The 26,276-nt window shown below is 57.2% G+C and overlaps 1 long non-coding RNA gene across 13 annotated transcripts; it reads left to right on the top strand.

Annotated features, from left to right (window-relative positions):
* The first annotated feature begins 2,486 nt into the window (after nucleotides 1–2,486).
* On the top strand, nucleotides 2,487–25,368 carry LOC109434316 (uncharacterized). 13 transcript variants are annotated; one of them, XR_012491556.1, is made up of 7 exons: nucleotides 2,487–2,649; nucleotides 4,030–4,181; nucleotides 6,379–6,448; nucleotides 17,532–17,638; nucleotides 17,989–18,131; nucleotides 23,011–23,127; nucleotides 25,072–25,368. It is a non-coding gene; the product is annotated as an uncharacterized LOC109434316 (long non-coding RNA). The 13 variants fall into 13 exon arrangements; XR_012491557.1 differs by having other exon boundaries at nucleotides 17,989–18,191; XR_012491558.1 differs by lacking the exon at nucleotides 2,487–2,649 and adding an exon at nucleotides 3,120–3,134.
* Nucleotides 25,369–26,276: the final 908 nt, after the last annotated feature.

The raw sequence follows: 26,276 nt of genomic DNA, 5'->3' as shown, positions 1-26,276 counted from the left end.
CTCAGTTGTTTGTACAGGGGGCCACAGGGTAGGAGAGTGTGTAGCTCAAAAGAGTAGTGCCAGTGAGCACCCCTCGGACACAGGGCAGTGCCAGGCTGCGTGCAGGTGGGGCTGCCGGGGGAGGGCTTGACCGGTTGGTTGTCGCAAGACTCCAGCTGCGTGCAGAGATGTGCTTGATGAAATGGCCAGTCCACTCACCAGTTCCAGGCTGAGCCTGGGGGAGAAACCAGCAGAAGTGAGGGCCACATCCCCGGGGTCTGACGTGGGCTACAGCAGGGAGACCTGGGCCTCTGGAGCTGGCTGGCTGTCAGTCTCTGTGTCTGCCTGTCCGCGCCTTTCTCTTTTACGCCTGTGGGTCTCGGCCACTGGTGGCCTCTCTCACTGCCTCTCTGCTCTTTTCCTATTCTGTATTCAGCCACAAAGAAACCCTGCCAGACCCAGGAGCCGGTGTCAGTTCCAAAGCATGCCATTGGTGATACAGCTCACCCTCCTTGCTGGTCCATATATTGATGTGACAGGACATTTTCACTTCAGTGTGAAAATCAAAGTACCGCCTTGAAATGTGGTTTCCTTTCTGCCTCTTGGCTGCTGTCTCTGTGTCTGTTTCGCTCAGGAACCCCAGCCTTTCTTCATGACACTACACGCGAGCAGGCATTTGGCCCTCGGACCCTGCCACAGTGTGGGCAATCCGCCCGCCCCCAGTGTTGCCCTCTTTGAAGTTGGCCTCAGGTGGGCAAAGGCTCTTTCTGAGACAGAGCCAGCTGGTTAGGCACACTGCATGCGGAACCTGGAGAAAGACACCTGAAACTTGACGAAGTTACAAGTATCTCTAGGGACGTAAAAAGGGCTCTGTGGCCAAACGGAAATTCTTCCTTGGGCCACCTGGGGTTGGAGGCCTCTCCGAGTGGAGGGGAGCATCTAAGTGAGTTGCTGGTCTGTGACCACCAAGGGCCACTGGCCAGGCGGGGGAAGAGGTACCCAACCAACTCAGTTGGGCAAGTCCTGGAAATCTTAGGAAGGCAAAGCAGTAAAAAGTGTCAGGTCCTTCTCATGCCTCCGGTGTAAGACGCCCGCGTAAGAGCAGGCTGAGGCCGAGAAGCAGGCGCGCTGTGAGGGCGTCCGCGGAGCCCAGGCCCCCGCGAAGCTGGAGCTGCCGGGCGGGCAGTGGCCCGGCTCCCGCCCCCATGGAGCAGGCCCCTGTGTGCGCGGACCCACCCACCGGCCGGGACTCAGTGTGTCTGTCTCTGCGTGAGTCTGTCTGGGAGTCCTCGCCCCCCCTGAGCTGTGTGTCTGTCTGTGCCCATCTCCCTCCCGCTTCGCTTCGCAGCGTTTCTGGCTTCCTCTGTCTCTGTTCTCAGGTCGCTGTCTCTCCACCGCCCCCCCACCCCTGCCCCTTTGTTAATTCAGAGGCTCCTTACTGAGCCCCTCCCCACTCTTCCCAGAGTAACGGGGAATAAAATGAGAATAACCCCCCCCCAGAGGGTCTTCCTGTGCTCCTCCCCTCAGCCCCCTCCGCCAGGGGACAGGCCCCTCTTCTAATGTCAGATAATTGCTGGTGCGGAGCTCCGAGGAGCCAGAGCTGTTGGCAGAAAGGGAGGGGAGAGAAATAAGTAAGAATCTGCTTCCATTCAGCGGATATAGGTTACCTGATTTGCATATATGCTAATGATGCTATAATTACCCGGCTGTTCTGGCCTATGGTGAAGTTCTATAAATACATAGGATAGCAGAGCTGGGCCTAGCAACAGCACCCCCAAATTGTAAATATAAGTAAGTATAGTGTGGCTCCTGTACCCTCGAAATCCAGAGCCTCTCTGGTTAGAACACACCTGCCCCAGATCCCGCTCTTCCTGTCAGGGAGCCCCCCTGCGATGGCTCCAAGGCCACCCCAAGGGAGGACGAAGGAGATGCCTGAATGAGAAAATGCGCTCGATTACGGTGAATCCTTAGTATTAATATCATTATGAGTAAGTTATAACTATTCTTAGGCAAATCAAAGATTTCCCCAAATTAGCAAATTAGTTATCACCTGAACACCTCACCTCCTACAGGCCCAGCTTTGGGGTGCAGGCCTGGGGGTGGTGGGACGAGGACACCTGCCTCTCCTAGGCCTGCTGTCTCTGATGTGCTTCAGAACATGCTGTCCTGCTGTCTACAGGAGAGGAAGTGGCCTCCCCTGCTCCAGACACCGCCGTGCCTTAGTCACACTCCCCATGCTCAGGAGACCAGGTGGAATTGCGCAGATTTTTGGGTGACAGTGGCAGAAGTGGGGAGGAAGCTTGGAGGAACATAAAAGACGCAATCCACAGCTGTCTGCTTTTAATTATAATTATCCCCTTTCGCTTCCTTTCTGGCTAATGAGGGGGGATTTAATTTTTTCCTCCCTTTGCTCCCCCTCCTTCCCTGGAATTGAGGGGTGGAGTGAGTTGGGATCCTCCTCCCCTTCCTCCCCTGTCCCCTGGTTACTGGGAGAAAGGCAGACTCTAGAGGGTGGTGACAGTATGAAGAGATTTGTAGGAACAAAAGAAGGACAGGTTTGGATTGCTGGACACGTCCCAGAGTTGGAGAGACCCCCCCCTCCATTCCACTGGCACCCCCTCCCATCGCCCCACAGCTTCCCTAGACAAGGAGCTCAATGTCTTCCAGCCGGTGAGAAAGGAGCTAAAGGGAGCCCTGGTCTAGAGGGAAGGAGGAGGGAAGGGGTGGCGAGCTGGGGGTGCAAAATTAGTCTCAAAGGATCTTTATTTCTGAGCTAGTGAAGCAGATGTAATCAACGGAGAGCAAACTAATCGTGAGGGGAGGGACGAGGGGAGGGGGAAGGCGAGGCTGGAATTGGGGGACTGGGCCAGTGCAGGGCTGAGGATCGGGGGGCTGGGGGCCCGGAGTGGGGGCGGTCTGTTGCCTTCTCCCACAACCACCCCGACTCTTCCTACTCTGGGGTGGGGAGAGAAGGGCCAGGTCTATACACTCTGACCTTTGAGCGCGTAGGGATGGCCAGGCCAGAAGGTGGCAGGGAAGGCACCAGGCAGCAGCCAGCCCCCACCCCAGCTGAGGGAGGTGGTACAGAGAGGGGAGACTGAAAGCAGGGGGGGAGGGTGAGAGAGGGGAGCGGGCAGAGACTCAAGTGGCCTCAGGTCTGTGGGACAAAAGTTGGAAGGAGATTTGTGTATGAGAGAGGAGAGGAGGGGGCCTTGGAGAAGGGGGGGCTTTGACAATGAACTTGAGACAAACTTCATTAGCATGCAGGCCTGCTGTCTGTCACGTCGAGCTCAGACTGAGTTCCCATGCAGGCCAGGAGGAGTGGGTGGGAGAAAAAGGGAGGGGCTGAGAGTAGGGGTGAGCGACAGAAAAGAGACCCGACCATTGTACCATTCTGGGCCCCAGCTTCCACCAAATATCGGGACCCCAGCCCTGGAAACCAACCCCCAAATCACTCCCCTCCTCTAAGAACAAGATAATTTATCTCAGCTCTCTGAACCTGTGGCCCCACCCTCGTCTTCTCTCGTGGACGCACAAGCGCTGGCCTCACCGGCCCTACCTTGCTCCCCCCTCCAGCTCTCAGCCTTCATCTTCCAGTTGTCACCTCTCCTTCACAGCTAAGATCTGGATTTGGGACTGTCTGGGCTGACAGGACAGGCAGTGAGGGGAGGGTTGGGAAGGAGGCCCGGGAGCACTCTCGACGCGTCCTCTTCCGTCACTCAGCTCCACTCCACCGCCACACACAGCATGTAGTCCTGTTCTTAAGTTCCAGGGGAATTAGAACTGCAAGGAGACGGGGACGGGGGTCTCTGTGGCCCCCTTTCTCTTGCTTCCTCTGGACAGAAGGTGGCCTGAGGAACAATAGCCTGCCTTAGCCCCTCTCCCTGCCTCGGGTTAGAAAAGGCGCTGGGACACGGTGGAGATGACAAAGACCCCTCCCCACGCAGGCACAGGAAGGAAGAAGGAGAGGGCTCAGCAGAGGGGAATGTTATTTTGGTGGTGGTGGTGTCTCCAGACAGGGGTAGCACCCCCTTTTTGCTGCCCTTCCAGGGAGAGCAGCAAAAGAAAGAGAGGCGAGCGAAATTCCTGAATGGAGAGACAGATGCTACGTCATCGCCATCGGGAGCTGCGTCCTCCCTCCACAGGAGGCAGAAGCCGAGGGAAGCAGTCCAGCGACCGAGCCGTCTCTTCACAGAAACCTGGTAAGCGGCCACATGGGCTGGGGGTGGGAAGAGACCCCCGAATCAGCCAGGTGCCCTAAGCTTCCTACTTCACCTACTGACTAACGGAGGCGGGTGCAATACCCCCAGGAAGGAAAGGCTATCAAAGGTTTAGGGGGTGACCAAAAGGAAGGAGGCACGTGTGGAGGGGGAGTTGGCGGACCGGGGTTTCAGCTCGAGCCTCTACAGCACCTACGGGGCACCTCTGCCTCCCCCCATCCCTGCGTGAGCCGCCAACCCAGAGTCAGCTCACTAAGTTTGTCAGTGGGGTTCAGGGGGCTTCAGGGTCACGATGCTACGGATCCTGTTAATCTGCCCCCCCCCACACACCAGACACGCCAACATCTTAATGCTGCCAGCAGAGGACTGGCTGGGAGGCAGGATGGAGGAGGCGGGGAGAGGAAATGGTTCCTTGCCGCCCAGAGACCTCAGTTTGGGGGGGAAGCAAGGCTGAGGGACCGGGCTGTGGGAGGAAAGGAGCCGTGTTTCCTAGAAGGTGGAGACCGGAATTAGGGGGGAAATCCAACATTTTATAGGCTTTAGATTAATTTCATTTCCTTCTTCCCTGCTTTTCCCATGAGCTGGCAGGTGGGAAAGGGGCTGAGGGATTAGCTTAAAGTGAGGCACTGGGGGCTAATGCTTAGGTTCTAGAATGGGAGAGAACCCTGCTCTAGCCCTCGCCAGACCCATCAGATGGTGGGTTTTCTGTTTTCAATTTCTTGTTTTTTAAGAAGAGCGGAGGAAATAGAAAGAAGGCACTATTCTTGCCTCTACCCCACCCCCATGGTGCTTTCTGGGGGACTGGCTGGGAGCATAGTGGTTCAGTGGAGGCTGGAGGCCAGCAGACTGTTTCTGGTACCCCAGAGGTCAGATCTGTGGGCGAGGCTGAGGCTGCCAGCCACCAAAACGCACACACGTTCCATGCCTCCTGGGCTGTGATCCTTGTCACCACCATCAGTGAGGAGAGGTACAACCTCCAGGGACCCCAGGACTCTGATCTGGGTGACAGAAGGAGCGCGAGCCTCCCCCGGCCCCCGTGTACCTGTACCTGCGCCTACTTTCTAGCCAGTCTGCAAGTTGGGGGTGGGGTCGCTCCCCCTTTGGTACAAGCTTTATGGGATGGATGGGCTGGCAGAACTGAGGCTGGGGGTCCAGTGGGTGTTAGAAGTGGGGAGGGAGCATTTGAAACACCCCTCCTAGAAATCAGGCTTGGATTTAAGGCTTATCCCTGCTCCCAGTCCCCTTTTCTCTGATTTCCTCTGAATTCAGGCAGGTTATCGTCTTAACTTTAAAAAAAGGAGAATTAGTTGTGGAACTGAGTTTGAGATGCAAGGATTCACCAACTTACTGTAACACACACACACACACACACACACACACACACACTCCTCTTAGCATTTTAGGAGCTGGGTCGCCTATGGTGTACATGTTATTTCCAAATCATAATTTAGCCTGAAAGAAAAATACTGGGAGGGTGAGACTATAAAATATTGAGACTGGGTTCCATACCCAACATCAAAAATTAAAAAAAAACCACTTCTTTGTATCCACACCTTTTGTGTATGTGAACAAGAGGAGAGGAAGAGGGAGAAAAATCGAGAGCTACAGGACACGTCTTTATAGATCCTTAGTGAGATGCATGGAGAATTGATAGGTAGGTAGGTAACAACCCAGATGGGGGAGGGGAGCTGGAGACAACACGACTGACCATATCTTAAGTGCACAGCACTTTACAGTTTACAAGGCAGTCAGATTGAAACAGACAAAAACCTGCCCAGATGCCAGACCCTTCCTTCTGTCCTGAGCATGCTTTCAGGTCAGGTAGGCCAGGAGCAGCGGGGGTCTGAGGAGCGGGTGGCCACTGGGCAGGGGGTTACTCCTGCAGGTTTAGGCCCTAAGCTTCCGGACCAGGGTGGAGGGAGGTTGGGAGGAGGCGCTGGAAGATGTTGCTGGAGAGGCTATGCCTGTGCCGGGCCTGCCCTCCTCGTATGTCCACATGTCCGCTGTCGGGGCTTTTCTCCCCGGCCAGCTCCCCGTGCAGCCCTGAGCTGTGCTGACTGAGGAGGGGCGCTACACTGTCTAGGTCCTGACACCGTGAGACGAGGAGGCTGGGCGTGTTGGGCGACCACGGCTGGTGCCATTCACAGGCCTTTAACCTTTGTTTTCTCCTCCTTGACAGGAGCTGGGCGTCCTGAAGAGGCAGCTGTTTGTTTCTGGCATCACCGTAGTGGCCACCTTTGGCTTTTGGGGTATTTATTTTCTTGTTTGTTTTTGATGGCGGTGTGGGTGTGGCCCTGTGTCATGTCACCTGTGTTTGCTCCTGTTCTCCACGTCCCTGTCCCACTCCCAGTGGCTTCCAGCTTCCAGCCCCTGGTTCGGGTCTCCTCCCACTGTGGGGAGACCTGTGCAGTCTTGATAACGGGGTGCAGCAAGGTGGGGGTGGCTTAGGAATGAAAGGTCAGGTCACGCTGTACCCAGCCCTGTGGCAGCAAGGGCAAGCAGTGGGGTTCAGGGACCTTGTTCCCCTTCTCTCATGGCTCCTGAGGGCAGAGATGCAGGCCAGCTAATGGGGGAGGTGGCTGGCTGTGCAGCAGGGATCTGTTGATGGCTGACGGAGGCAAGAAAGGAGAGCAGTGTGGGGAGCGGGGAGTGGGGACCTGACCCCACTGCGAGTGAGCGGGGTGTACCAGGACGTGTCCCTGTAAGCGTGGGTCGTGGTGCTGCTGGAGTGTCTGTGGAGGTGTCACCGCGTCTGCCTCAGTCGCTAGTTTGTGTGAGCGCATGCGTGTGGGCAGGCCCAGCCTCACACTCACGTCTTTGCCCCTCAAGGGGACCATTCGTGATGGCCGACCCTCTACCATCCCTGTCACCTTGTTGTCACCTCCCCGACTCCACAGGGCTCTCAGGCAAGTGAGCAGTGTGTGGGTACCCCGGGCAGCACTGGCAGCAGAGCGGGGGAGGCTGCGCTGAGACAGGCCTGAGGCGTCCCCAGGCTGCCTCCCAATAGGAGGAGACACTGGTGGGGAGTGGGGCTGGTGTCCCCAGGGAGAGAATCTTCCAGATTGTGGCTCCATGCTGTCTAACCTCACCTGCCCATATGGAGGTTTAAATATATATACATTTTTCACAGCTTCAGCATCTTTAATGCCAGTTCTTACTTTTATTTGTCACTATCCCGTAGACAATGCAAATGCTCTGTAGCCAAAGCACAATGTGTGGCGATGTGTATACAGTGCACCCATAAGACAGAACAAATACCTGAACCCACCCCCCTCCAAACGCAGCTTTCATCTGTGTCTTCAAGGCAAGTTAGCCGGAGCACCGAAACAAAGAAAAAATAGGCTTTTTATGTAATTACCTGAATATTTCAAGAGCGTGGCTTAATGCCAAAGTATATTTTGAGGACCTACATTCTAAAGATCTGTCCAAAAGCTGCACGAGAGTGTGATTCAGGCCCAGGTCCATCCGTGGGCCTCTTCAGGCCCACAGACAATGGGTGGGCATGAGGCCCGGTGGGGTGGGGGTGGGGACGGCCCCTGGCAGAGAAGGCAGCTCCTGGGCTTGCAGACACAGACAGACAGACAGACGCAGATCACCCCCAGGACTGTGTGCTCTCCCATGGCCCCCCACAATCTCCCTGGGAGGACTTGGGGTGGGGTCTGCAGCCCCTGGCTCTGTGGGTCACTGCAGGGGACTGTGCTGCGCTGGAAGCAGCGGGCTCTGCTCCAGCGGAGGCCTTGCCTGATTGGGGTGGGGGTGCCAAGCACAAGGGGAACCAACGCAGCCATTTGCCGCAGCTGTTATCCTCTGACAGGCCCGCCGTATCCCATTCTGGACAGTGGATGGGTCCCCTCGGGCTCAAAGGGGCGTCCCAGCAGTCACGGACACACTGCACACAATAGACCTGCTCCCCTGCCCTCCCACGCACCCGGCACAGATCCCACGGCCACACCTTTTGTCCGTGATGGCAGCTCAGATCTGCGTCCTGCCCAGGTGCACGCACAGCTTTATCAATGCGGTGATCACTGAGCACCCCGCGTTTTAGGCGTGTGCGAGATCCCTACCGGGAACTCAAACGTGTATGAAATTGCCTCTGCCCTATGGGGCTGTCCCATTTGCTCCCTGATGTAGTTTGTTTCGTGAAACTGGAGCAACGTGGCTTAGTTATCTGACCCGACCCCATAGAGGTGATGGTGGGCACCCTTCTGCTTCTTTCATGTCCTCCATCTCCACTGGAATAAGCACACATGCCCGCTCCCCTTTATCCCTGAACAGGAGTTGGGGGGAGAGCGGGGCTCAAGTCCACCGGACAAAACCATCAGGAGCCCGGACAGAGCACGGGAGTCTATGCACGTAGTACCAGGGCTCCTTAGGCTAGACTCCATTTTATTTTGGGGGGCCTCCTTCAGGTGGGACACTGTTTCGGCTGAGGTACCTCTGTAGAGCCCAAAGCCACAGTAAGAGGCGGGGATCTAGGTCTTTACTGAGCTAGCTGGAAAATTTAGATATGCACCCGTTTCTCTCTTGACCTTGGTTTTGAGGAAGTCCATTTGAGTCTGAATTTGGCCACTGGGGGGTGGGGTGAGAGTCTGCTCTGGGCAAGGAAGCGTTTCTGTCCTCCCACCTCCCCCAAAAAAATATAGCAGTGGCTGAAAGACAAGGGAGTTCATGCTGGCCCCAGCTGCCTCTTTCTCTGCTGTGTGGATGGCCCAGGCCAGGGTAAGGGGCTGTGGAGATCAGCGTGGGCCCCACAGAGGGCAGGAGACTCGGTTGGAAATTGGTGACAGAGAAGAAAGGGGCCAATGTTGACTAGCAGGGCAGCAGCTCTTTCCCACAAGCTGGCCCCAGCCTTCCAGGCACTGGGTCAGGGGAGGAAGAAGGGGAGAACGGTTTGCTCAAGGTGCTTTGAAGAGATCTTGTGGGAGGGCAAGATCTTCCCCCTTCCTTTGGAGGGGAAGTTGGTGGTATATCTGGAGAAGTGTGGGCCCTATTTAGGGTTTCTGGAATGTCTGGAGGACACTGGGTGTCCTATAAAGGGGTGTGAGTGGTGTTCTGAGAAATATTTGAGGTTTGTAAGCACAAAGAGAAAAGGCAGAGGGGGCCTATAGTTCTTCCGGGGCCCTGGTGTGTGCGGTACACCTGGGGAATGCATTTAGCAGCACTCCAGTGGGGTAGATCTACCTATGGGAGTGTTTGGGGAGGGTTCTGCTTTCCTGCAACTGGACTGGAGCAACAGGGAACTCCATATTCCATTCTGAGCTGTAGGGTCACCTGGGAGGGGGCAGGAGGAAAAAAAGTCTCTTTCCTTCCCTCCCCAACATTGGCTGGTGTGCTCCCAGTTCTGGGAGGGAGAAGAATTGACACTATGGAAGCTTCTAGAAAGCTTTTTCCTTGAGTAAGGGCCCTGAGACCCAGTGGAGGCTGACAGGGAAAAAGCCATGCCAAGCCCAGGCCTGAGAACGTCCTAGACTGGGGCACTCAAGCAGCGGGGCTTCAGCTCCATACTGTTGTTCTGGAAGGGACACAGGGCCCCTGGGGTTTACCCTATTTCAGAGTGTCCCCCACCTCACTGCCACACAGTGATTGTTCAGACGTCCTCCAGCCTTTGAGGGGAACACCAGCTGAAACCCGCTGGCCATCAGTTTGCATCTAACCAAGGCCAATAGCTCAGGCTCTGTTTTGTCCTAGACAGGGCCGAGGCGCGATCCAGGGCGGATGAAACAATCTGGCCAGGCCTGATGCCCAAACCTGGGGTACCCTGCAGTGCCCCCCTGTTGGCACAGTGTTCAAGGACCCCTGGTGGTAGGAGCAGCCCATATTAAGCAGAGGGACAGGCTCTAGGTTTCTAAGTCCTAGGATTTTTTAGAAAAGGAGCCAAGAGTAGGGGCGGGGGAGACAGGTTTGTTGGGGACCCGGCATTCAGACTGCTGGGTGGCAGGCACAGCGCTCAGTGACGCCCGAGCGGCTTGCTTGCTCGGCCAGGCTTGGAGAACCCCGATCCTGCCTGTGGATGGCCGTGGGGTTGGGGCGCAGCATTATTCGGCCCTCATTCTCCCGGCCAGATGGGGAGCCAGGTCGGGAAAGCCTGGAACCTGAAAGCTTGCTGGAGGGTGGTCCGCCGCGTTACCGCAGCTCTGCAGACACCCGGAGATGGAACGGGGGTGAGGGTGCAGGACTCGCGGATGGAGGCGCACCGGTGGGGGAAGGAAGGGAAGGAGCTAGTGAGAGCCCCCACGTCCGAGTCAAAGTCTGCGGGTGTTGCCCGGGCGAAGGCCAGCTGGGATCCCCCCCCCCACCTCCCCCACCTAGAACTTTGGTGCAGCGAGCAAGTTCAAGAGATAGTCCCGTTTCTGCAGACGAAAAAGGAGGCTCAGCCTCGCTCAGAACTCGTCCCCCCTGCCCCCGCCGGCTCTCAGTAGGAGTTCCAAACTCCCTCAATCTTTCCCGCACTGTTTTGGGTTGAAAACCAACAAGAAAGGTTCGCGCCCGCCCTAAAAGGTTAGAACCATAGTCTGGGAGGAATCAGAGCCCGAGAAGCACAAAGAAGATCCTCCTGAGAGGAGGCGGGAGGCAGTCAGGGCCAGAGTCCCCAGTCATCTGGTTGTCTTTGCCATCTGTGCGCCCTGGTCCTGGTGCGCTATACCTACCTAGGGCCAAAATGGAAAAGAGAGGACCTACAAAAAGGGTGAGGTTAGGGATCAAAGCCCCGCATGGCGATGGACTGGAGATGGCAGGCGGGTGTCTGGAGAGGGCGAGGCAGCGAGAGGTTGGGATTCAGCACACAGATGTAGTACTTCCTCCCTGCCTCCCCATTCTCCGGGGGAGGGGCGCCCCAATTGCGAGCTCCAGCTCAACCTGGGAAGGGGGAGGGGCGGGGCCGGCGGGGCAACGAGGTGTTGACGTCAGGCCTGGCGGAGCCAATCAGAGGCTGGCCTGCGGAGGGAGCGTGAAAGGATGAATGAAAAGTCCGGAGCCGGAGCGCGCCGGGGCCAGAGCGGCGGCAGAGCCGGAGCAGAGAGCTGGGAGGTGAGGCCCTCTCGGTCCTGCTCGGCTCGGCGGAGGCTGAGATCCGGGCTGGAGCCTCCGCCCCGGCGCCTGCTGAGCCCTGGCACCCGGGACCCAGGGCCGTGGCTCTCGGTGGGCGGGAAGGGGCCGGGAGGCCCGCGCCGCAGAGCACGGATGAGCGCCCTGGGCTGGATGTAAGTGGCCTGGCCGGCTCGGGGCCGAGGTGGGCGAGCGCCTGGGAACCCAGCGTGCCTGCGCGTGCGCCCCGAGGGGCCGGCCGAGCCCCACACCCTCCTCGGGGCTCCCGGGACCTCCTGGGCGATTCTTGTTCTTGATCGGAGCCCCCGCCAACCCCTTGGGCTCCTCTCGACTAGGACCCCCGGCCATTTTCACCGCCCTGGGTGATTTCTGGAGCCCTTGGTACAAAGCCGTTTCTCTGGGGAGTCCTGCAGGGCCTGGGACTCGGTTCAATTGCCTGGCTCGCCCTCCGCTTTCCATCCCGCACCCCATCTCGCGGGCGCTTTCCCGGCTCCCTTCCCGGGCGGGGGGTGTCCTTGCCTTCTCCTCTCTTGGGAGTCTCTGGGTCGCCTCCCACCCCACCCCCATCAGCTTCCCACTCTCTGGGTTGCCGGGATTTCCCTGTTTCCTACCACGGCGCCTGCGGGGTTTTACCACCCCGGCTTCGCTGCCCGCTCCCCCTTTACTCGGCGTCTGCATCTAGCCCTTTCCCCAGCACGAGCTCCGCTCCTCCTCCACCGCCTTCGCGAGTTGGGAGTCGTGGTGGGGCCGACCCCGCGCGTCCCCCTACGATCCCCGCGCGAAGGCCCGGGCTCCGTGGAAGGCTGAGGCGCGAGCTCTCGGGCGAGCTCTGGGTCTTCCAGGGGAGGGCAGTGCAGACCCGGCGAGGTGGGGAGGCCTCGCCTCGGCGCCGGTGGTCTTCCCGGGTGGCACGAAAAGCCCGCGAGTCCCTCCTCCCTGGGACCCCCGGAACTCCCGCTTCCGGCTCGAATGGGGAGCAGGAAACGCGGCGTGGAAGCTCTGGGGTCCGGCCCGGGCCCGGGTCCAAGGGCGATCTCTGGACTTCGACGCCACCGGCGGTCGCGTCTCTATCCCCGTATCTCTGAGTCTTACGGTCTCGGACTCTGTTTCTCTCTCCGCCGCTCATCTCCACCCGTGTTCCCTGCCCCAACCCTCACCGGCGGGCGACCTGGAGGCGCGGCGGTGCTGGCGGCGGCGCCGAGAGGCTGCGTGGAAGAGGCGGCGGCGGCCAGGAGGCGGGGTTGGTTGTTATCTTTGGTTATCTAGCTGTATGAGTGGTGTGGAGTCTTCATAAAGCTAGATAACCGAAAGTAAAAATAACCCCATACACTGCGCAGAGGGGCCCCGGGAAAGCGGCCGCAAGGGCGGGCGGGCGGGCGAGACCTGAGCGAGAGCCCAGAGCCGCTCCGGCCGTGGGAGGCAAGAGTGGGATCGGCGACGCCTCCCCACTCCCCACCCGGTCCGCACAGGCGGGAGTCGCCGTCCTGTCCCACTTTAGCCAGGTGCAGTATCTTCCCCCGCCGAGTTGAGGGGAAGCGAGAAAGCGGCCTGTGGCTCCGTCTCGGCTGGGGCCTTTCGGGGCAGCCTGTGGACCAGGTCACTACTGGGGTCGCTGCTCCAGGGAGGGCTGTTGACACGTAGTTGCAGGGTGCTGGGGGCCGGCGCCCGGGGCTCCCCGCCCAGGCCTCTCCCGCGGGCGCTGGCGCAGTTCCCTGCAGCCTGTCCACAGCGATTGCAGGGCTGGGAGCTGAGAACGCTGGTCTTTGCTTTGATGGCTCCCTACAGCCATGTAGGTCCGTCCAGCTTGCTCGGGAGCTGAGAGTGGCAAAGTGGGGAGATAAGTGGAGGGAGGGCTGGAGGTCCTGGGTGGGGGGTGCTCCTAAAGTGGACGGGGTGGCTGGGAAAGCTTTGGGCGCCGCCTGGGCTCTGGGGCAATGGGCAGACTGTCTCTCTCTGCTCCGTTGTCCTGTGTTTGTCCTTACAAGCCAGGACCTGAGTCTGATGCCTTGAAAAGCTTCTCGTGCCAGCTTTTGTCTTCACTGACCCCAAGGGTTGTGTTGGGGTCTTTCCAGACTCCCTGCCTTCCCACCCCATCCTCACCCTCAGCAATCATCTCCCGAGCAAATGGCCTCGAGGAGCTCAAACACTAAGGAATTTGCAGCTTAGTATTTATGCTGCCCAAAGAAAGCAAAGAATCGGAGATTAATCAGGGCCATTTCTAAAAGAATCCGTTTATCTGGCCTGACCTAAATACTTCAAGCAAAAGAGTGTTTCAGTGCCATTGAGAGGAGCACGGTTTCCAATCACTTAGTAGAAAAAAGTAACTGTGGCCCCAGCTAGAAGTAGCCCCCTCATATTTGCTGCGTCTCCCACATCCTGCCCCTGGTATTCCAGAACACAGGGCAGGGGAGGGGCTGAAAAGAGGGCAGGGGAACTGTGCAAAGTGACTTTGTACCGACTCCAGTTTCCAGTGTAAATCTAAATTTTCCTCCCAGGAACTGATCTTATAGCCAGAAGATTATGATTCAATTATATTATATGTGGGAGAAATATTGGGGAACCCAAATTAAGACACTTGGGCTTCAGAGGAGCCTGGAGTACATGTTTCCTTCCTTCAGAGTTTGGAGAAAGGAGAGGTTAAGGGCCTCTTGTCTTTTCAGCTGTTTGGAACTTTGGGGGTGGGATTTGGAGGGAGGCAGTTGGAGATGGATTTAGGGAGAAAGGGAGCAGGTTTGGGGCCCAGACTAAACCCCTAACACCACACCTACTGTCAGGTAACAACGCTCCACCTACCTGCCTTTCTTTGACCCTCCAACACGGTGAGGCAGCTGTTTTTAACCCCATTTTACAGACTCAAATGAGTTGCTAATGTCACTCGTTGGTTTCAAACCCATTGCTTCTTCCACTGCTCTCCACTTGCTTGCCACAGGGTCTGGAGAAGGTGAGGTGATGAGCAGGAAGGAGGGAGGGAAGAGGGGGTGGAGCAGTGAGTGCACGAGGAAAGGGGAGGCCTGGTGGTGACCACAGGCTGAGGGGACTTGGCATCTGAGAAAGACACGCACTGAGAAAGATAAGCCTTTTGGGCACTTGGGTCACTGGTTGGAAATGTGTCCTTGGGATCTGCTGTGGCTCATCTGAGGGAGACTTAGAAGTGACATTAAAAGCACAATGGATTCATGTTGCTTGCCGTGTCCGTTAGTACATTGGAGCTTAGAATCTCCAAAGAAGAGAGGGCCTGAGGGAACTGGTGGTAGGTTGAGGGTTTACATTCTACAAAACACGCGTTGCAGTGGGAAGTGGGAACAGAGGCCAGGAGGGATGTGGGGGTGAGGGTGTGTCTGCCTGCGCCTGTGGGTGTGTGGGTGGGCTTGTCAGGGGAATGATGGGTGACTGTGCTCGTAAGCTGCGTGTCTGGAGGAGGGTGAGACAGTGGTGTGTAGCCTCCTGTGAGTTTGGATGTGTGATCCATGGAGCAGGAAGCTCGGCCATGAGCTTAGGGCTCCCCGGCTACACACAGGTGTAAATCCACCTGAGGAACAGCCACTCTGGGATCTGGGGTTTTTACCAAATGCAGACATGACAGTGACCCAGTGCTGCCTGCCCCCTCCCTCAACCTTTAAAGTAGCACCCTCTCCAGCTAAACCCAAGAGAACTGACAGAATGGGGGTGCAGGGGAAGCTGGGTTGAAAGGGGCTGAAAAGGGCCCCACCACTTACCAGTTAGGAAATTTCTTCCTTTGTATCAGCACGCTGTGCCTGCATCCAAGAATTTTTAGTTCTGTTCTTCAGATCTTGCCAATACCCACCTTTCCCTACAGGAAACCAAAATCTAAGCTGGTTTCTTTATCTATTTCTGTCCTCAGCCTCTCACCCCCATACCCTCCTGTTGAATTCTGAATCCAGGAGTTCCAAGGCAATTTCCCCCTAACTATCTGACTCAGGTTCTGCATTATCGCTGCATAGGAAGGGTCTTGTTGAAATGTCCTTCCAGGAGTAACAGTCTCCCCAGTCAGCAAACCCGAGATGAACATCAGCAGAGCAGATGTGACGGAACCAGGTTTGTGTTCAGGGGCTATAATCTCTGAGCCTCAGCTTAGGTCGTTGTGTAATGGGGATAAGAACGTATATCCTTGGGGTTGTTACATGGAGCAAATGAAGCACTCCCTCTGGAAGGTCCAGTATGCCGTGAGACCCGTGGGGAGAGGGTCACGCTCAGGTTGCAGACGGGCGGGCGAAAGGCTCCGGTTTGGAATAACTTTCAAGTGATTGATCTCAGAATGCAGAAAGCGTATTCTCAACAGAGGCGCTCAAGACATTTAAACTTGAGGAAGTTCTTCCTGCTTTTCCGCTTTGGGACCTGGGTAGACAGTGTCTGAGCCGGGGGAGAGGAGGGAACATCCTTGGGAAGCCTGTTCAGGGAAGAGACTGGAGTCCACATGGCAGAATGGCCATTGTCTCTTTCTCCTTAATGGATCTTAACGCTTGTTGGTCAGAGTACTTAGGACTGGTAAGCGGACTTATGTAGATAGAGCTACGGCAAGTGTAAGTGATAATTCCAAGTTTATTCCATTGAGCATCTAGAGTTACTAAAAACAGTTTATTCCATTAAAGGACGAGGTAGTGGGTATAATTAACAAACCAAATAGAGACCTGCCTAACCGTGTGCAGACTTTTCTTCATCCACGAGTGACTTTGAGAAGGGGTGTTTTCTCTCCTCTTGCCTCCCCAACCCCCAACGGTCCCAAGATTGCTCACCCAACAGAAAAGCACCAGCCCCTCTGCATTTTTCTATGTCTGGAAGTCTGCACTTCCCAAGGTCTGGGAGTCGGACTACGGATACAACCCCATGTTCTGGGGACAGGCTGACCTTTCCACCTCCCTTCCCTTGCTGTTGAGACCTCAGACATCTTGGGGTCATGGCACTGTCTCATCCAAAAGCAGAGAGAAGTGAGTTTAGGTTAATGCTTTAAAATCACTGGAGGGAACGAGGAGACAAAACTATAAAAATGTTCTCGGAGCTTTGGGGAGAATGAGGAGTAGGGCTGTGGGAGGTAAGGGGTGTGGGGGCTTACTGAGATAGGCGAGAGGTGAGAGAGAAAGGGAGCCCTTCCTCGCTACTGGGCTCTCTCAGGGCTCGGAGTGACACCCCCTCCTCCTGCCCTAATCCCCCATTAAGGCTGCTCTGAGTTTGTTATGACAGCGGCTGAAGGCAGCTGAATTGCTGTTTGCTGTGTCTACTAATTGGGCTGAAGGGTTGGAATCTGGACACTGAAAGAGACCATTGTTGCTGTTTACCTTCCACAACTGCCTCCCTGGGGACCTTGTGGGTGAAGGGGAGCCGCAGGCCCTCAGGTCGTTGCACCCATCCCTTCACTGCAGGAGGGATTGAGCTGGGGAGGCAGCTCATCTCGTGCCTTGGGGTGGTTCAAGCTTTCACAGCACAGAAAAGACAAGCCCACCACCCGAGTGGGTCTCCAGGCCAGCCCCGAGCCGTGGGGAGCTGGAGGAGACAGGTCACACGCTGTCCCCTTCCCTGTGCACCCCCTTCTTCAGGGGCCCCAGCTTTGTCTCTTCCTCCACCTGGTCAGGCGTGACCCCTGCAATTTTTATATCTGCTCCCTTCCAGGCCAGTGATTCTCAACTTGATTACGTACTAAAATCACCTGGGGAGCTTTAAAAAAAAATACTGATGTTTGGGCCCAATGAAATCAGAGTATCTGGGAATGAGGCCGAGGCTCAGGAGCATTTAAAAGCTCCCTCTGTGTCTCTAATGTGCAGCGAGGGTTAAGAGCCACCGAGGAGGCTAATCTCTCTCTGCCTGGGACACACACCTGCACGTACACCTGGGCATGTGCACGTAGGTGCACACACACACTTTTCCTACCTTTCCTCCCAAGCTCCCGATATCTGTCATTGTGTGTTTTCACCTGTGTAGCTCCCTCATCTTTATTACCTAAAGTCCTTGTAGGAGCCTTAGAATTGAGAGGTCTGTACCTGTCAAGGTCGCGCCCTGAGCTCTTCCCCCAGGGCAGGAGTTCTGACTCCATCTCCCTGTGGATTTCTAAACAGGGTCCGGGTGAGGGTTGAGCGAATCCGGGACACTGGAGTCATTAGGATGACGGGGTGGGACGGTCAGAACTCCGGGGGGACTTTTATGCTCTTCCCCCAAAGTATGATAGTATTGGCCATTTGCAGATCTTCAGAGAGGAAAAACTTTCTTCAGGAACACAGCCGCACACACCTGCCCCTTTGCTTACTGTTTCCAAACGTTTCTGCTTCTTCCCTTTAGCTCTCACCCCGGGGTGGGTGGGCGGGTGGCTGCTTCACCACCCTCCCGCCCTCCTTCCTCCACACGTGCGTCCGAGCCGCTGCCAGCACCACGGACAGCTCCCAGCGGTGAGTGAGGGCTGTGCTGACGCCCTTGGGGACGGTAGGAGGGGGTCCTCCGGTCTGCACGGGCAGATATCAAAGACTCTAGATTTTTACATCTGTGGGCATTGTTTGCACGCAGCTGTGGAGTCTCAGGGAGAGGGAAAGGCTGAGGGCAGTTGGCATTCCGTCTTCAGGAAATTGGGTTTGTCCACATCGGGGAGTCTGAGTGAGAGGGGCTGCTCCGGCAGTCAGCAGGGTGAGGGTTGCTTGCAGAAAGGATTTCACCTGAGTTCATGTAAGATACAGAGTAAATGGATCAGGTAGAGCTAAAATGAGCCTTACATGTCATCAGCCCTATATCCCTCATTTTACAGATCCCAAGAGTGGAAGAGGTATGACCAGTGTCACTCAGCTGGTTAGTGGAAATGACAACCCTGCCAATCCAGGCTCCTGAATTCCAGCCTGGCCACCTTTAAGCATCTCCCTGCCTGAGCTGGGCAGAGCAGGCTGGAAGCTGGTATGAAAGTTCACTGGCTGCCCCTTCCTTACAAAACAAGGACAGGATGCATGTCTGAATGTGAGGGCCACACAAGCCAGGAAGGGGTGGGACTGGCTGTCCTCTCTGTCTGAGGGGGTTGGAGGGGAGGCCTCCTCCGGGAGAAGCACGTGGAAAGGCATACCTAGCAGTAGCTGGCAAACTCATGGGAGAAAAGGCAAGGAGGCAACCATCTGCCAGGGAACAGAGGCCAGTGGATGGCCACAAGGAGTCTCCAGAGGCTAGCAAGAGTCACACAAACCGGAGCAAGCTGGAATAGGGCCTGGGAAAGGCCCTTCTGTGCCCCGGCCTGCTTCCCCATCACCGTGAGCCTAGAAACAAAGGGGCCATTCTCTCTAGGATTGGATGCCGCCATCTCCGGCTGGCAGTGCCAGGTGGTGGGGGCATCAGGGGGTGTCAATCTATTATCCCCCCCAACTCTTAGGTCTTCTGGGGCTAGATGTTGGGGAGGTGGGTGTTCCATGCTATGTTGCCATGGTAACCACCCCAACCCCCACCTTCCAAAGCACAAAGAGAGACAGCTTTCACCACCACCCCCCTCCCAGGAAGAACCTGGGTCTGGTTGGGAATCTTCCCTTGGGAATCCTCTTTCTGCTGCACAAGCCATGGCTGCACAAGCATCACCCTCTTTTCAGTCCCCTGAGAAGGAGGGTGGTGCAGCCAGAGGCTCTGGCCAAGGCCTTGTGCGTAAGCTGAGTCCCTTGTACTTAACCCTCTCTCCCCTCACCCTCTCCTGTACCTCACCTACAGCCAAGGCCATCCCAGGCCTTTTCAGCTGAAGCAATGAGGCCTTGACCTACTCTTTCCCAGAAGTGAGGGAAACCCCAGTACTCCCCTCCAGCCTGCAGGCTGTGGGAATGGAGAGGCGGGGGTCATTCCTGCCTCCTCCATCTGCACCCCTCCACCATTACTCATTAAGCATTCTGCCCCTCCTTCCGCTCGTTAAGCCTTATTTGCATACATTTGCATAATACAACTCATTTGCATTCCAGGAGGCTCGTGGTAGGAGCCAGGAATAAAGGGGAGGGGGGGTTGAAGAAGAGAGAAAAGGGGAGAGATTTTGTTTTCATCAAAGTGTGTGTGTGGTGGGGGGAGGTGGCAGGAAGAGGACAGAAATAAAAACTCACACTACTTCCTTTCTTCCCTTCTGCCCTCCCTCCCTGAGCTGGACTCAGATGCCAAAGAGAGGTGCCAAGGGGCCAGCTTTTCTGTCCTTTTTTTGTCTTGCTTCCTCCGGCCTTGGCTCCCCAGCTTGGCCCCCCACTTTGTTGGGCTTAGGCTTCAGAAAGAAAGAGGCAGGGTAGGAGGCAAGGCTGTGGGAACGGAAGCCGAGGGAGAGGGAGGCCGCCATCTTAGGTAGCTGGCGCCTGTAAAATGGCGCCAGTGGCAGGTCTGGGCCGAGAGCCAGCCCTGCTTGGTGGACATGGAGGGAGGCGAGATCAGGAGAAGGACTTTCTGGCTGATGGGGAACTCTGTTGAGTCTTCCCACGGGTGCAACTGGGAAGAGAAGATGGGGAGAGAAGGAAGGAGGGTAAGGATGGCAGCCCCATGGAAAGGAGCAGGGTGGTAGGCGAGGCCTCCGCTGGTTAGTTCCAGACCTTGCGTGTAAGCTGAGCTCCGGCGGTCAGGGGTCTTGGAGGACTGTGGTGATGTAAAAACTGCTGGAGGAACCCGAAGTGGGAGCATCTGCAGGAAGGGGAAACATTGGCAGAAAGAGGAAGTATCAGCAGGAAGGGGGCTAGGCAGGGTCACCTGCCAGTTTGAGGGTCTCGGGCCTGTGTAGGGCCGCTGTGTACTTGAAGTGAAGCTCCAAGTCGTCTGGCTTCCACCTTCATAACTCTGGTGAAATTGCGCCTTCTCGGGCCACTCACCCTCCTTAACTGGACCCAACAGCCCTTGTTCAGTCCTGGTGACGTCTGGGACATTTCCTACTGATAGCAATCCTGTGTCCTCCTTTGGCCTTTGGCTCTTCTGTTATATCCCTGATTGTTCCTTCTGGGTTCTGTTCACCCAGTTCTCCAGGCAGAAGTTCTCCCCAAGGGTCACCTATGAGCTCCCCGCTTTCTTCTCACTCTCATTCACTTCTGTCACTTCTGCCACCTTTCCTGAAGGCCTCCTGGAGGGAAAAGGAGAAGTGATGAAAGCTAAAGGGGCTGGAAGTGACCACTGGTCAGTCAGGCTGAGGAGTTGGAGGCAGTGGGTGGTGGAGAGTGGACACCAGGTAGAGAGTGGACACCAGCAGGTAGGGAAGGGCCTGGTGTGAGGGCACCAGAGCATCCAGCAAGGGGGCCTGGCCGAGGAGGTACAAGCCTGCTCATTAAGCGCTTGTGTGCTCTTCCGTGGGCTGGATTCCACGGGGTCCCTGGAAGTTAGCTGACAGCATCGAGGACGCAGGATGCAGTGTTGGGGAGCAGCATGTAAGCACCCCCAGGAGGCACGAGGACACCACATCTAGCTGCCCCTGGAACCCAGCACCCAAGCAGACCAGACACTTCACTGGCGCTTGGCTAGTTGTGAGCAGATGAAGGAACCCAAGAGCCCGAGGCCGCCTGGGGCAGGGTCTCTGCTGCTCCCCCCTCTGGGATCGCCCCCATCGCCCTCTCCCCGCCCCACATGGGGGGGAGAGGTGTGGAGAAGCCAGGCTGGGTTCCCAGCACAGCGAGTGCCCTGAGGTTAGGAGAGACGGTCCACTGGAGGGAAGAGCAGAGAAACAGCTTCAGTCCTAGGAACTTATGGAAGAGGGGGTGATGGAAGCAGTAAGGGGGTGGCCAGGGGTGGCCCAAGGCTCTGAGGGGAGTCTTCCTAGAGGAGAGTAAGAGGCTGGAGAGACTGGCCACTGGGTTGGAAAGTAAGTGGGGGGTGTCAGCTGCTGTCTGCCCCGACCCCAGCTCCTGCACAAAGACCTCTCTGTGAGAGGCCATGGTTTGGTCCTGTCAGGTGAGGGGACTTAGCTCCCCATGGCCCATGGGGGTGGGGCGGGGTTGGAGGAGGGCAGAGCTGAGGGGTGGCCTCAGGCTTTAACCAGGTCCAGGAAGGGCGGAAGCTGCCCCTTGGCCAGGGTCTCACAGGAAGGCTGTGCTGAAGCAATTCCCAGGACAGGCTCCTCTCTGATCCAGTCAGAACCCAGGTCCCCAGTACAAGGCTCCCCCGTCCCTGCCCCGTTTCTTCCCAGCTGCATCTCCCAGTCCCGCCAGCCCAGCCCTGCTTCTGGGGCGGGCTCCGTCTGAGCCTCACCTCTCCTCTCCCCGAGTCCCCATCCATCTCCTGCACAGCTTCCTCCCCCACAGAGGGCTGTATTGGGAGACAAGACTGGCCAGAGCTAGGAAGGGGTCCCCAGGCCACCTCAGTTTCCACAGCCAGTCTCGTCCTCCCGGGGAATGGTCTGCCCTGGCCTGGCCTCCGTGTCACAGATCGCTAATCAGCAGTATGGACAGGCCTCCTCCCCCGTTAGTGTTTGTGTTGGGAACCCTGGGAGCCCCAGTAAGACGGTGGACACAAGCTCAGCTTGCAGGTGGCTCTGTCCACAGGAAGCACAACCAAACAAGGAGATATGGGTTTTTGAGTCGAATCAGACAGGCTGGCCCGATGCACATTCTGGCGTCTCTCCCTTAGCAGCAAGTGACCTTAGGCAAGTCACCTACTGTCATAACTTCCTTCCACGGTTCTGAGGGTCAAATGCACTGGTTTGAATGCAAGTTTGTAAGGCCATGTGCAGATGTCCAGTGACATTCTAGATGCTGGGTGACCCAGTCACACGGGCCACTGCAGGGAGGTGGACACAATCGGGGAAGGTGTTGGAGATTGGGGAGGACAGTGAAGGGACCCTGTGAAGTTCCTGCTGCAGCGCTGGGCCCGCCAATGGCTGGAGCTGCTGTAGGCTCAGGGCGACCACCCTCCTGACACTGGTTTGGGAGGCACGTTTCCAGCTGGGTGGTGGGCTCCATGACCACAGCTTCTTCCGTCTTCCTCAGGAATAACTCCTAGCTGGGTCTGCGTGAATACCGGCCAGCACTCCCGGATGGACGGACAGACGGATGGGGCAGGGACAGCAAAGCTCAGTTCCCCATGCCCCAGCCACTCTGCTCCCCCCTTCCCACGGCCACATCTCAGGTCTCCCCAGGGACACTAGCCAGGCCTGGTGGCCTCCGCTGAACATGGGCAACGTGGTGCTCGAGCCCCCGACCTCATGGTTCCCCGTGGTGTTGTCAGCAGTGAGCTAAATGCACTCAGTTAGGGGCCTCAGCCCATGGTCCAGGGAGGCTGCCCAGGACAGTCTCGGGCCTCTGCGGTCATTCCTTGTACAAGCAGGAGTCGGAGGCGGGATGCTTTTGGCTTCATGCCCCACAAATAGCAGTGCAACCTCAGGTCTGCAGGGAAGAGGTGGGTGGAGGCTGGCATATGGAGGGAGAGCCCTGGGCACAGGGGGCATGAGCTTCGCCCGGCTGGGGCTCCCTTCTGCTGGGTTCGTCCATCTGGCACCAGCTGGCTTCCCCGCGCTGCCCTGCAACCAACCAGACTCCTTCTGCTGTTGCCATGGCAATTGGCTGCCATCTTGTGCTCAGGGCACTACTTCGTATCTGGATTTTCCCGGGGGGTTCCTGGAGGATGGGAGGCAGGTCTCCAGCGATTTGTCCCTTCCTCCTGATCTCCAGCCAATAACGATCACTATTAATGTATGATTTTTAAAAGTAGCCCAGTGGAGGCTTCCTGTATGTCAGGTTCCATGTAAATACTCTCCACGTGTTAGCTAATGTAGCTAAGAAAGCATTAATGAGGCCACATTTAAGAGGTTCCCACCCGTGTCCTGTTTCTGTGACAGACTTTTCCTCTCTCCACCCAGGAACTTCCACAGTCTTGCTTCTTCCTGCCTGGGGAAGTCCTTCCCGATGTCTGACCGACCTCTGTACCACCTCAGTGTCCCGTCCTTGACCTTGGCCTGACATGGCTGATCTGAGAGGTGAGGATGGAACTGCCACAGCTTTCATCACTTGTTTGGGCTTCCTGGACTGTAGCTGTTGGGCTCAGGAAACTGAGATGTGGCTGGCTTGGCGAGATGCCCCAGTGTCCCTTAAAGACTTGGGGGGCCCAAGCCTAAAGCCTTTCGTTTAGAGAAGGGGAATCATTGTCACCAAATGCTCAGACGGACGTTCCCCCTTCTTATCCCCATCTCAGCCAAAGAAAGAGGCAGGTGCCAGAGACCCTTGGAAAGGGCGTCTCCGGGCTCTTGGGGGCCGTGGAAGGCAGACTCCTACTCGTGTCTTTGGGGAATCCTGGGATGGTAGGAATTCTGTCCCTGGGGACTCAGAAGGCATAGAATGGTCACCTTGACCTAGAGGGCTTCTACAAGGGGCAGTGAGCAGGGGCCAGCTCTGCTGGGGGAATCCAGAATAAGGAGCAGGTGGAGACAGAAAGGCCATTCTTAACTGAGGAAGCGTGGGCTGGCAGGGAGGGGCTGGCGATAATTTATGATGTCATTGTTCCCCGCCCCCCTGTCCCAGCCCCCTGCTACTGTGTACCGTTGCTAGGAGATGCTGGCTCCTTCGTGCTGGGTGGGTGGAACAGGGAGACTGTTCCATCTGGCCGCCTCCTTCCCCACCCAGGGGAGGCCTGACAGACAGTCTGCTTCTTCTCTGAGCCCAGCCAGCCTGGGCTAGGAGGGCTCCCAGGCAGGCTGAGGACTGGAGCGAGGGACCCCCCGGAAGGGGCCGTGGAGGGCCCGGCATCGGGGCGCTGAGGAGTAGCGCCTCAGCTCCAAGACTCGGGAGCCAGCCCAGGCGGGGAGGAGGGGCAGAGGGGAGCCCAGGCTTGAGGGAGACCGAGTCCTTACGTTTGGGGAGCTTCCAGTAGGATGGGTGAAGCAGACCTCCCATCCCCATCTCTCCATAGCACCTTCAGAGTCAAGGTTGGAACCTGGCAGAGGTGGGGGTGAGGGTGACGTAGGGGAAGGCAGAGGTGAGGCAGGAAGGCACGAGGTAAATCTGGAAAGTGAGGAGGGTCAGGGTAAGAGGGAGGTGACGATCCCAGCGGAGCTGTCCCTTGCAGGCGCACGGGCTCGCCTCTCTCTGGGTCTCACGTTTTAAAGCTCTTAGAGACGTCAGCTCAGGTGAACTTGAGGGGCTTCCAGAACTGCTGGCTCCCAGCCCCACATGGGGCAGGAACCACAGCTGTGCTTGGAAGCCGGTTACTGTGCAGCCCCTGATCTGCCCCGTCTCTGCTGGGCACAGCGCCCCCACCCCAGGAGGGAAGGACCAACGACAAGCCTTGTGGGGGAAGTCCTTATTTCCATTAATCTTCCAACAGTCCTGAAAACTGGGCGGGGCTGTCCCCACTTTACAAAGGTGGAGTCAGCCCCAAGAAAGACATGTTGTCAGAATCACAGGACTCCTAAGTCGGGCTGAGCTTCAAATGGGGTTCTGGGATCCCTGAGCACATGCTCCCTCCCTCCCCGACGCTGACTTCCGGCGGGAGGGGCTGAGAGGAGGAACAGGCCGTGCTTCTCAGGTGCAGGGTGAAGTCTGAGGGATGCTAACACAGGCCTTGCAGGCTGAAGACAGGGCTGGGAAGAGGCCACAGGAGCTGGGAAGTGCCCCAAATCCGCCCAGGCTGGTCCCTGGCCCAGGGAAGCGTGCTTCCTGCCTTCCTGAAGCAGGTCCTTCAGGCCACCACGTCTCTCACCGGCATGGCATGAGTCTGTGCCCCAGGCCTGTCCCCACCCCGTGGCCCTGGGTACAACGCCCAGAGGAGGTACCAAGACTCAGCCCCTGTCATGGTGGCCCCTTTGGCATGGGCTGTCCCCAAGCCCTCTGCTGGATGCTCCCCTTGGAAGTCTCCTCTGCCTCCTACGGAGGGCTCCATCGGGAGAACTTTTTCACTCGAGACACCTCAACATTTTTCTTTTCAGACCAAAAAGAAGAACCTTCTTCACGCAGTTGTCCTGGGTTTCCTCTGAGCTTTCCTGGATCAACTGAAGGGTGAGGCTAATGTCCAGCAAGCTGACACCTCCTCCAAGAAGCCCTTGTGCAGGATAGAAGCAGCCCCTACGCCTGGAGCCACCTGGGATAAGACGAGGCCTCACCATTGCTCCCGGGGCCACAAGCTGCCCGTCCCGGCCCAGCCTGGTCCCCCCTGTTGTCTGAGCTGAGATTCCTCTGAGATGGAAGTGCCATCTCCTGTCTAATAAAGACTGTTGTCCACTGAACAGCAGTGCTGGTGGTAGTGGGTGTGGCTGTGCAGGGTTGGGAGGGGAAGGGCTGAATGAGTGGACGGCGACCTGGGCTCCCTCTGAGAGACCAAAGCTAGAAGCCACCATAGCCACAGAAGGGGCCAAGGAGACCTTCGTGAGAACAGAACTCCCATGGGGTGGGGGGTGGGGGAAAGAGCTCCCTGGTTCCCTCCATCCCTCAGCCACCCCAAGGCTCCTGGAGTCACTATCTGGTCAGTCCCCTCAGAGCGATGGCTGGTGCTCCCAGCCCGGGAGGCCGCTCGGTACCATCCCAAGGACCAAGAGAACGGGAGGGGGCAGGTTGCTCCCCATGCTGCCTGCAGGGAGGTCCCTGGGTGGCCTTCTGTCTCGTCCACGAAGGGACCGTCCTCAGAAATGCCCTCCTGGGTTTGAACAGACCCCAAAGAGAGCACCCCTGCCCCACAGGGGCACCCACTCCTGCTTTCTCCCTCAGTGGAGACATGGGAATGAATATGCCTAGCAAGAGGGATTCAGGTTAGAGAGCAGGTAGGACTTCCCAATGAGCCTTGGGAACCAGGGCAAGAAGGGGCAGGGGCTGCTCTGACCCCTTTTCCCTGTAACACATCTGTATCCAACATGCTCCCCCCAGAGACAGGCCCCTCGCTCTGGAGCGGCTGCTGGAAAGTTCGCAGAGGCCAAACTTTGCAGCTCTCACCGTCCTCTTCCTCCTGCAATCATAACCCCACCATGGAATTCTAGTCTGAATCCTGGCATTTTTCTAAACAAAAAGACTGATGGTAACACATTTGGTACAATTCTAACAGCACAAAAGGGAAGGTGTGTCTCCTCACCACTGTCCGCAGCCACCTGCCTCCTGTCCCACGAGGCCACCACTAGTACCTGTGTCCTCCAAGCACCTGCGT

This window comes from Rhinolophus sinicus, linkage group LG14, assembly GCF_036562045.2.
Source record: "Rhinolophus sinicus isolate RSC01 linkage group LG14, ASM3656204v1, whole genome shotgun sequence".
NCBI classification, from domain to species: domain Eukaryota; kingdom Metazoa; phylum Chordata; class Mammalia; order Chiroptera; family Rhinolophidae; genus Rhinolophus; species Rhinolophus sinicus.
The sequence above is the reverse complement of the archived record's forward strand: the minus strand, read 5'-3'. Positions and strand labels throughout refer to the sequence as shown.